Genomic DNA, 9,156 nt, shown 5'->3' on the forward strand with positions numbered 1-9,156 from the left:
CATTTTTCCCTCCAGCCACGTATGAGGGTTTTGGTTTCTGTGCTGCACAAACCATCTTTTTCTTCCAGCAAGAAAAAATTACTACTTCTCCCAAAATGAAAATCTGGGAGGAAGATGCAGAAAAAGGCAACGCTCTGTGGAAGAGCTTGAATTAAAATATTTCACTTCTTCAAGGCCAAAATGCTTTGGTAGGTCCCAGGACTTCATTTTGTCTCCTGTTTGAGTTGCTCTCCTGTCAAGATGAGTTTGCAGTCGAGATGAGTTAACACAGGCAGATCACTGTCGTCTCCCTCTGAAGACATCCACAGCACACTGAGTACAGCGCTGGAGCACAAAGACTGGTTATGGCGGCCCTTCATGTTCCTATTTCATCTGAGCACTGTGGAGCTGTTTTGTCCAACTGTGGCAAAATCAAATATTCTGGCAATTAAAAGGTATTACTGAAGTATCCCTGTGAAAACAGTGCTTGGTTCTTGCTTCCTCAGCATCTCCCTGCAGAAACTGCATCAGGGCATTTATAGCTCCAAGTTTCTGCTCTGGAGGATTAATGCTGCCAAGAGCAGAGGCCTTCAGGGTCTGCAGCTGTCTTGGAGAAGGTCTTTTTGGATATAGGATGGTGCTGGTTGTYGAGAGCTGCATCCTGAGATGTGCTATGCTTCTGTCACAGCCACAGAGGTGCTCAGTTAATAAGCTAAGGAGTACTAGCTAATCAACTGGGTACATACAAAGAGGGGAAGCGTTGGAAGATGGAGAGTTGCTCCTGACTTTGGTGGGAGCATGGCCACTGGTGGGAAGTGTGGCAAATGGCCCCTGACATGCAGATATTGCYGCAAACCTGCCAAGGTCACCTTGGGACACTGCTGGCTCAGAGCACTTCAGCCTTGGGGATTTTTGGGCCCCATGCAGAGGTGTGAGTGTTAACCCTTTGACAGCAGGTTTGGTTCTCTCAGTCCTCCTTTGTGGACCTTCTTAGGAGGAGGTGCTTGGTCCCATGGGGCTGGAGGGGTGCAGACCCCCATGGATGAGGTGTTGCAGTGATCCTTTGGCATTGCAGGGGGAGTGGARCAGCAAGGATCTTCATCCCAGCTGCTGGCTGGGCCGTGCTGAGACAGATGGGTGCCCCTGTCTCCAGGCACTGCTACTCGTGGCTCATCACCAGGCAAACGCAGAGGCCCTTTAGGCTTGGTGACAGCTCTCCTGACCCCAGCCAGACTGGACGGTCACTCCATGCTATATATGCTCCATGAAAACAACAGCCTTCCCCCCATAAGTCTCCTGGTGGTGTTAACAACCCCTCCCTGATGAAGCAGATGCTGGTATCTACAGCCTTACGGCTTGCAGCTGCTACAAATAGTAGCTCTTCTAATAAATCACTGGTGCTGTGTTAACTGGTCTCCATGCAAGCCCCCTGAGGAAACTCAGCTCTGGATGAGGCCCTGGCCTCATGCTTGCCTCTGGATATGCAGYGTGCTCCTTCCCCAGCTGGAGATGTTGCCTGATCACCCCATGCTGCAGGGGCCAAGCTTGATTAACCCCAGCTGTTGTCAGGATGCTGCTCACTCTGTGCCTGGTGCTGGGGCAGGCTTGGCATGCCCGTGTTGTTGGTAAGTGATAAATGAGGTGCTGAGCAGCATGCCCAGGCATGCCGGAGGCTGTTTGTCTCCATCCCTCTGCTCTGCATTGCAGGAGCTTAGGTCTCTGGCCTTTCTGGGGAAGGCTCTGTAATTGAAATACATGAAACTTGCTGAAGGCAGAGACAAGGCAGCTTGTGTGAACATTCCCTGGTGTTCCACTGAAGGTAAACGATAATAACAAAAAATTGGGGGTGGCAGTGGGGAGAGGAGGGAAAAAGCAAAGGACTCGGTGCCGGTGGCCCTCCCTGGGGCTGCTGGCGCGGTACTGGCTGTGCAGGGTAGCCAGGTGTGTTGCTGTGCCCTGCGAGACCCCCCAGGGATGCATGACCTGAGGATGGGCATCGGGACCTGCTGGAGGCACGGGCCCATCCCTCCTCCGCCGGGAGCCTCTGGATAGGAAGCAGGGCTGTGTCTCTGCTGTGCTCCCTGTGCCTTTKAGAGGCTGAAGTCTGAACAACCAGACTGAGATGCCTCTTGTTCAATTATTTCAGCCACGCTGTAACGTGCGACAAGTCCTTCCATCGCAACGTGAGGTGGGCAGCGCTAGGGGTGGGCTTTCRTTGGCTGCACTGAATTTCATGGGAGGAAGGGAGAAAATCTGGTAGCCGTCCCTGGTGCTTTGAGCAACTTGAGTCCTAGTGCCGTGGGTGTGCGAGGGCACCTGAGAAGTGAGGGGCAGCTCTTCCTCGCTCCCCCTGCCTGAGACTGTCAACATGAGCCAGGGGCAACCTCAGGGAAGGGCGTCCATCACGACCTGCGTCTTGCAGCCAAGTCGCCCTTCCCTGCTGCCTGCTAGCACTAGCCACCCCTCCAGCTGTCCTCCCCCAAGCCTGGCTTGACACACCAGGATTTTCACCCCTGGTTAACTGGCAAGGAGGAGAGGGGCTCAAGGGCCAGTGTTTCTCTGGTAGAGGACTGCTTTGCTCTTCTGTGTGTCATCTTTGGATGGTGGTGGCCAACACATTTTGAAATGCGCCCTGGGAGGCTGAGCCCCTTGCACCCAGGGGATTGAGCCTGCTTGTGGGTTTGTGCCGTGGCTGGTGCACGTGGAGTCAGGCTGACACGGGGGGTCCCAGTGAGCAGTCCCCATCTGCCTGGGCAGKATGCTGGTGTTTCAGTATCTTTGCTGCCCTCTGAGGAGCAGGAACCACGGAGACCTCAAATATCCAGTGTTTTTGGTTTAATATCACCAAGGGGRGGGGTGCTCGACTTCCTGCTCCACTGGGTAACAGGGGGCTTCCTTGGAGCCACATCCTCCTCCAACATGRTCTCCACACCTCCTCTGTTGGTGCTTGTTCCTCAAATTTTTCCCTGATCCACTATTTTCCCCCTTTTCTCCTCTAGCCCATCCACCACCTGCCCCTTCCCTCCTTTGCTCCCTCTTGGAACCCCYGAGCAAAGCCCTTTGCTCCTCCTGCAGTGACGGTCACCTCCCCAGCTGGCCTCGGGTCTTCTCCCCTTGCCTGTTGGTGAGAGAAGGACCCTGAAGCAGATGGCAATGTGGAGCAACAGGAAGATGTGGGAACGGCTGCCAGCCTCGCTCATCCCAAGGAGCTGCGGGGAACGAAGGGGCAGCAGAAGGGTGAAGGCCTCTCACCCATCGCTATTGCTGAAACCAAAGACGTGGAGCTGTCTCCCTTCCTCTTCCAAAGGGAAATAATTCCCCCTTCCTTCCTCCTGCCGCCAGGCTCCAGTTTCCAAGGAGACAGCGGTTCATGCCTGGAGCACGCAGCAGGTGAGGGCRCTTCGGCAGCCTGCTTTGAAAGGCAATAAAAGCGTTAAAAGCCTTAAAGATTTTACAGCTCGACATCAGAGCAGGTCCTGGGAGCAGCCTGCTCCGTGGCCCGCAGCCCGCCCGGGGAGAGGCCGAGGGGACCTGCTCTCCCCAGGAGCGGCTCCCGTCCTTTCGTCCCAGTCGACGTTGCTGTGGCCAGCTGGGGCATCTGTTCCCCTACGTGGCGGCTCCTTGGGTAGAGGGGACAGCRCTGCATGCACTGTCCCCTCCTCGGCAGCCCTGTTTGCTTTGCAGCATCAGGGCCACGGCAGGGTGCGAGTGAGCTGGCCACAAGAGCAGGGCTGCGATGGGAGCTGGGCTGCTGTGGTGCCATACCGGTGACTGTCAGCGTCTCCTGTCCCCTCCCCTCCGGTGCCCTGGGGTCCCAATGCCAGCCAGGCTGGGTCCCTTTTCCACTGGGGATACTTGGGGGAGGACAGATGCTGGGGAGGAGGAGTGAAAACCAGCTGGTGCCCAGGGGCTGCAGTTGCCCCTGACGCGGTTCTGCTCCTTGCCACCAGCACCCATGGGGAGCTGAGGTCGCTGGGGTGTAACCCGCACCCCACCTGCACCTCYGCACCCTGCCACTGGCAGGGCTTCTCCTGGAAGGGGGCAGACAGTTGTGAATAACTCGGATCATGGCTTTGCAGGCCTCCCRTAAAATCTGAATGTATGATAACATCTGCATGAATTATTCAGGATAATCAGCACGGGTGATATTTCCCCAGCAATTACACGTGGGCTCCTGGGGGCTTGATTTTCCCACCTGCTGGATGTGAGTGACTCCCCGGCAGCAGAAAGGGAAGGTCCTGAGGTCTCCAGGTCTCGCAGCTCCTCCTGTTGTTCTCCTTAGATTGCAAATTGTTCTCCCTCCTGCCTTGATGTGCTTCCCCCCAGCTCCCAGCACTATTAACACCTCTAATTAAAGCTGCTTATTGATGTACTGCTGTTTGTATAAGTGCGGCTGATCAAGGCAAAGAAGCCATTGAACCTAAGTGAATCACACCTCCGGGTATTGCAATGCAGCAGCCTGCATGCCGAACCCCTGTGTTTCTCAGCCCTGAACCTCGGTGAGCTCCAAGAAAAGAAACCAGCTAGGAAAAAAATAGCAGAACAAGCGTGTGCTATCAGTCAGTGATGTCCGTGTCTTATGTCTATGCAGGCAACTTCAGGCGATACTGGCGTTTTCCTCGCTGGCAGTCCTTACTGAGCGTGCCGTGCACGCCGAGCCCTGCAGGAGGAAGGTGCCCCGTGGAGAAGCCCCGCGGTGTCCCCAGTTAGGATGCTGGGGTACGAACCGGCACAGCTGGGGTGCTGGCACCTATTTTGCGCCACTCGCTGCGCTGTAGGGCCGGTGCAGCAGCCAGGTTCAGCCGGCTCGGGGACCCAGCAGAGAGCCTGGCCCGTGGTGCCCACGGTGGCAGGGCACCACTGCCCCGTGCCGCGCTCTCGCTGCAAAGAGCAGGGGCATTTTTCTGCTCTGGGAGCCTTGCAGAAACCTCCTGTCCCTGGGGAGCGGAGGCAGCAGGAAAATGTCCCCAGAGCCCAGCAGCCCCACCGGGGACCCAAGGACAGATGGCTCTGCCGAGCTCCTGGTGCTGGGGGGCCGTGAGCCCCGGGGCACGGGGGGGAGCAGGGGGGGCAGGATCACACCGCTCCTCCCTGCAGCGGGATCAGCATGGGTCCAGCTGCCCCCTCCCAGCCTGCTGGGGTACCTTGGCCTGGGGGTTGGGGTCTGGGGTGCTCTTCTCTCTCCAAAACCCGTGGTAGATATGGAGGACCTGGGTGTCTGTGCCTCTGTAATGCCACCCACGGATGGGAGCAATTAGGCAGTGCTCTATGGATATATCTGTTGCTCAGCCACTAATATAATGAGAGACAAAGGCATAATTAATGCGGTGCCACAGGAACACGTGTCTGAACTCTGCCAGCGGCCGGCCATGAGTCTGTGCGCTGACCTGACACCCGTTTCCTGATCTCGCCTTGCTTTGACTCCCGTGCCTTCTCCCGTGTGGCGTGTACTCGCCGCCCGCGGGAAGGTTGCACGGCTGGGCTCAGCCGGAGGGCTGCAGACGCCGCAGAAGGCAAGGCGCCCGTCGCCCAAAAAAGCGCGGCAACCCCCGGCGTCTCTAAAAGTCGGACATCCCGGGGACAAGGTAATGCACTCCAGGCGGAGCGGTTCCCTGCCCCCTCGCAGTCAGGTTTTATTAATTCCTCGTGCAGCGAAGTCTCTATTAATAATGGCTCCAGGATCTGGCTGGTAAGCTGGGTAATGAGATTCTCTACCTGCTGTTCCTGCTCTGCTGTGATTACGTTTGGAGGACAAAATTCTGTGTGGATTAATTAAAATGAGAAACAAAAGCAAAAAGAGGAGTTAGTTTGAATTATTTACTAGTTTCTAGGAGACAAAGCAGTAATTGCAAGTGTCTTATTGCAGGTGTTTAAAGGGGGGGATGCTCTCTCCTCTGAGTGAGCGGCGAAGTCTGGTTATTTACTTATGTCGGAGGAGATTTATTAATCTTCGCAAATGCCAAGCGCAGCTCCAACCGCGCTTCAGTTTGCTGATTCTGGTTTTCTCCTCTCGGTTTTGGAAACGCAGAAGAGAAGGGCTCCCAGACAGCTTTGACGTGGGTAAATGTGGGAACACGTGTTCTGCCAGGAGCCTTCTCTTCCCTTGTACCTAAATAAATGTAAGGGGGGGAAAAAAAAATCCCAAAACATCAGGCCCTTAGGAACCATCTGTTCCCAGCTGGCTTTCCATCACCGTCTGGGCCCTTCGGGAGCGGCACTGCTGTTGCTACACGTTTGCCATGGTGCCTGGATCCCCGATGCGCCGGGAGGATCCTGAAGCGCTGCTGATCCTCCCCAGGATGGGGACAGGCTCCCTCGGTGCTGGCGGAGGTTTCTTTCCAAGCGGACACGACCGCGGGAAAGCCGCCCGCGGGGCTCCCCCCGCTGGGGTCCGACTCCCGGGAAAACCCACCACGTGGCCTACAGGCTCCCTCCAGCCGGGACAGCTTCCCGCGGCCCCGCTCCGCCCCGGAGCAGCCGCGCTCCCGACGCAGCCGAGGGGGATTTCGGCTGAAGCCTTGTGCCAAACGAGGTGCCGAGAGCGTGTCTTCCTCCGCGATGCCTTTGCAAAACTGTCTTCGCTGATGGATCGGTAGCAGTTAAGTGAACGGCTCCGTGCTTTCGCTGCTCATTTAGTAAACCGCCTCTCCTCTGTTTGCCTCAGTCTGTCTCCTTTTGACCCAGGTCCTCGGGAGCTGTGGAATTAATTTCAAAGGGAACGGGACGTGGTTTAAATTGTTTTCCGTTCTTCCCGGTGCCCATGACAGAGCGGCTCGCAGCCCCTTCTGCGGCTCCTGCAGCACTTCACCTTCACTGGCTTGTCTACAGAGAAAGAGCAATAGAAAGAAAGGAAAATTAAAGAAAATGATGCAAAAAAAGTCATTTAATAATACACAGTGCGATCAATATTAATCTGTCTCCATATTCCAATTGTGAAGCCCACTGAGGAGAAGCGAGCGGAGCTGCCTCGTCGGAGATGAGAAGTTAATCTTTAAAGCCAATAAAGATTTAGGACAGTGTAATTGCTTCAAGATTTGACGCTTTCGCCTATTCAAACTTTTAATTTTTAACCCAACGACCTAGATCCTCGGCAAGGGGGCCGAGACGAGAGGAGAAGCGACGGCGCCCTCGTGTCTCTGCGCCAGCACCATGGGGAGGAAGCGCTGCGAGGCTGCGGGACGCGGGACATGGGACGCGGACCCCGGGGACGCGGGCGCCCGGCGCAGCCCGGGGCTTTGCTGGCTCCCTCAGGGTGAAGCAGGGACACGGCGGGAAATTCGGGAGCGGGGTGGTGGCTGCCCCTTCGTGGGGCAGCGCTGTGATTTCCCCCGGCAGCAGGCACCGAGGGGGGCTCCGCGCTCACCCTCCTGCCCGCAGTTTGCGTTTGTCCCCGTTACGGCAGGACCCGGCGGGTGGGAGCATCTTTGCTGGTGCTGCGATGTCGGATGTCAACTGGGAGGTACCTGGATGTTGCTGGAGGACGCTGATGCCTGAAGGCACTCGGACAGCAGGAGCGAGGGGACGTTGTCTTCCCGCAGCTGCGYCTGGGCTTTCTTGTTATATCTAATWAGAAAAWATTATTTTCCGAAGGCYRGACGTGAGARGGGTTTTCACCACTGTGGAAACCCATCAGAACCCCTGAATTARAAGGGAGCTTTTCATCCCACTGAGTGGAAAAAAAAAAAGCAACACGAATCTCACCTGCAAAAATCTGAACGTCTCCRTGTGAGCCGACGCACCCGGGTCTTCGTGCCGTCTGGGCGCACGAGGCTGCGGCGGTGCCCGTGCCTTCGCTTGCCCTGCAACCGCTCACAGTGTTGGGGTCAGCCAGGCTGCTCTCGTCCCTCCGTCCCCCACGTGCCACCCGCCAACCCYGTCCCCTCGCCGGGCCCCTTACAGAAATCCCCAAACTCAGCACCTTTTCCTGTCCTTTGCTGGCGGGGGGGATGTATAAAGTGTAATCCTACTCTTTCCTGCTGTTGCGCTTTTGCAATATTTATGTGGGAAGGGAGCACATTTGCAATGAGGTGGATCATTATGTGCTTATATTAGCGGCAGTAAAGCAAAGTCGCTTTTAATTCTTAATTCCACCATTGTCTGACACATTTCTCCGTCTTTGTGAATTTTCTATTCATCCATATTTTTTCCTGGGCCTCCACTAATAGAAATTGCTTTGTTGTTAAACTCAATTTCACTCTTGACTGGATTGAAATATGCTTATTTCCCTTCTAAAATAATAATAATAAAAATCTAAAATGATTTCCACTCGTCGTACACGAAAAGCGAACATTTTTCTTTATACAGACTATCAGGTTTAAATGTCTGAGGGTTTTAGAGGTTTATTTTTTTAATGGTCTAATTGCACGATCACAGCCCGTGGCTAGGGGCTTTCAAATTGTTGCTTCAAGAATTTGAATAAGTCGGGATGATATACGATTTCCCGGGTGATTTTTGAAGTCTTTCGGCAGGGACGGGGCGTCTCCGTCCCCGGGCCGAGGGAACGGGCGCTGCTTGCCGCCGGCTGCTCGGGCTGCAGCTGAAGGCGCCTGTGCGGGGCGTAAACCCCCCCGGCCGCCCCCTCGGAGAGGAGCGTCGTGGCAGCGAGGACAGGGCCAAGGCGCCCTCGTCCCGCCGATCTCAGCTTTCTCCTCCTGCGCCTGGGTCTRTCCCTGGCCCCGGGGGCACGGAGCGGGCCGGGTGCCCGCCGTCCCCGTTCGGCCGCGGGCAGCGCCGTCTCTTTTGCTCATTAATAACCCCAGCGGCAAGTGCCGCGAGCCCCGTTTAGCCGGGGGGGGGGGTCTCCCGCAGTAATTACGAGGCTGGCGAGTTCTTGCTCTCCCAACGCCCGGCTTTTTTGCTTTAATTACAGCTGAAGCTCGACGTGCTTTCTTCCTCTTAATCAGCCTGACGCTGGTGCAAACCTCCTTTCAGCAGCCTGCCGCTAAACCCCGCCGCTCCGGGCTCTGGAGGCGGCTCCCCGGACCCGTCAGCGGCAGCTTGCGCCCGTCCCACCAAGGCTCCCAGGGCTCCCGGTTCGGACACGGGCCGCTCGCGGCAGCGCCGAGTCCGTGCGGGAGGCGGCGGCGGTGGCGGCGGCGGGTGCGAGCGCTGCCTTCCTCCCTTTTGCCTCGYGGCCCCGTTGTGCGCCCTCCTCCTTGCCCGAGCTCAGGCGCCTCT

At 56.5% G+C, this 9,156-nt stretch overlaps 1 long non-coding RNA gene across 4 annotated transcripts; it reads left to right on the forward strand.

The window, feature by feature from the left end:
- Nucleotides 1–48: 48 nt before the first annotated feature.
- LOC112967426 lies at nt 49–8,200 on the forward strand. 4 transcript variants are annotated; one of them, XR_003253962.1, is made up of 5 exons: nt 49–434; nt 1,055–1,604; nt 2,979–4,478; nt 4,571–6,039; nt 6,158–8,200. It is a non-coding gene; the product is annotated as an uncharacterized LOC112967426 (long non-coding RNA). The 4 variants fall into 4 exon arrangements; XR_003253960.1 differs by having other exon boundaries at nt 4,571–8,200; XR_003253963.1 differs by having other exon boundaries at nt 2,979–3,369; nt 4,571–8,200.
- The last annotated feature ends 956 nt before the right edge of the window (nt 8,201–9,156 follow it).

This window comes from Apteryx rowi, unplaced genomic scaffold, assembly GCF_003343035.1.
Source record: "Apteryx rowi isolate R43461 unplaced genomic scaffold, aptRow1 scaffold_275, whole genome shotgun sequence".
Classification (NCBI taxonomy): Eukaryota; Metazoa; Chordata; class Aves; order Apterygiformes; family Apterygidae; genus Apteryx; species Apteryx rowi.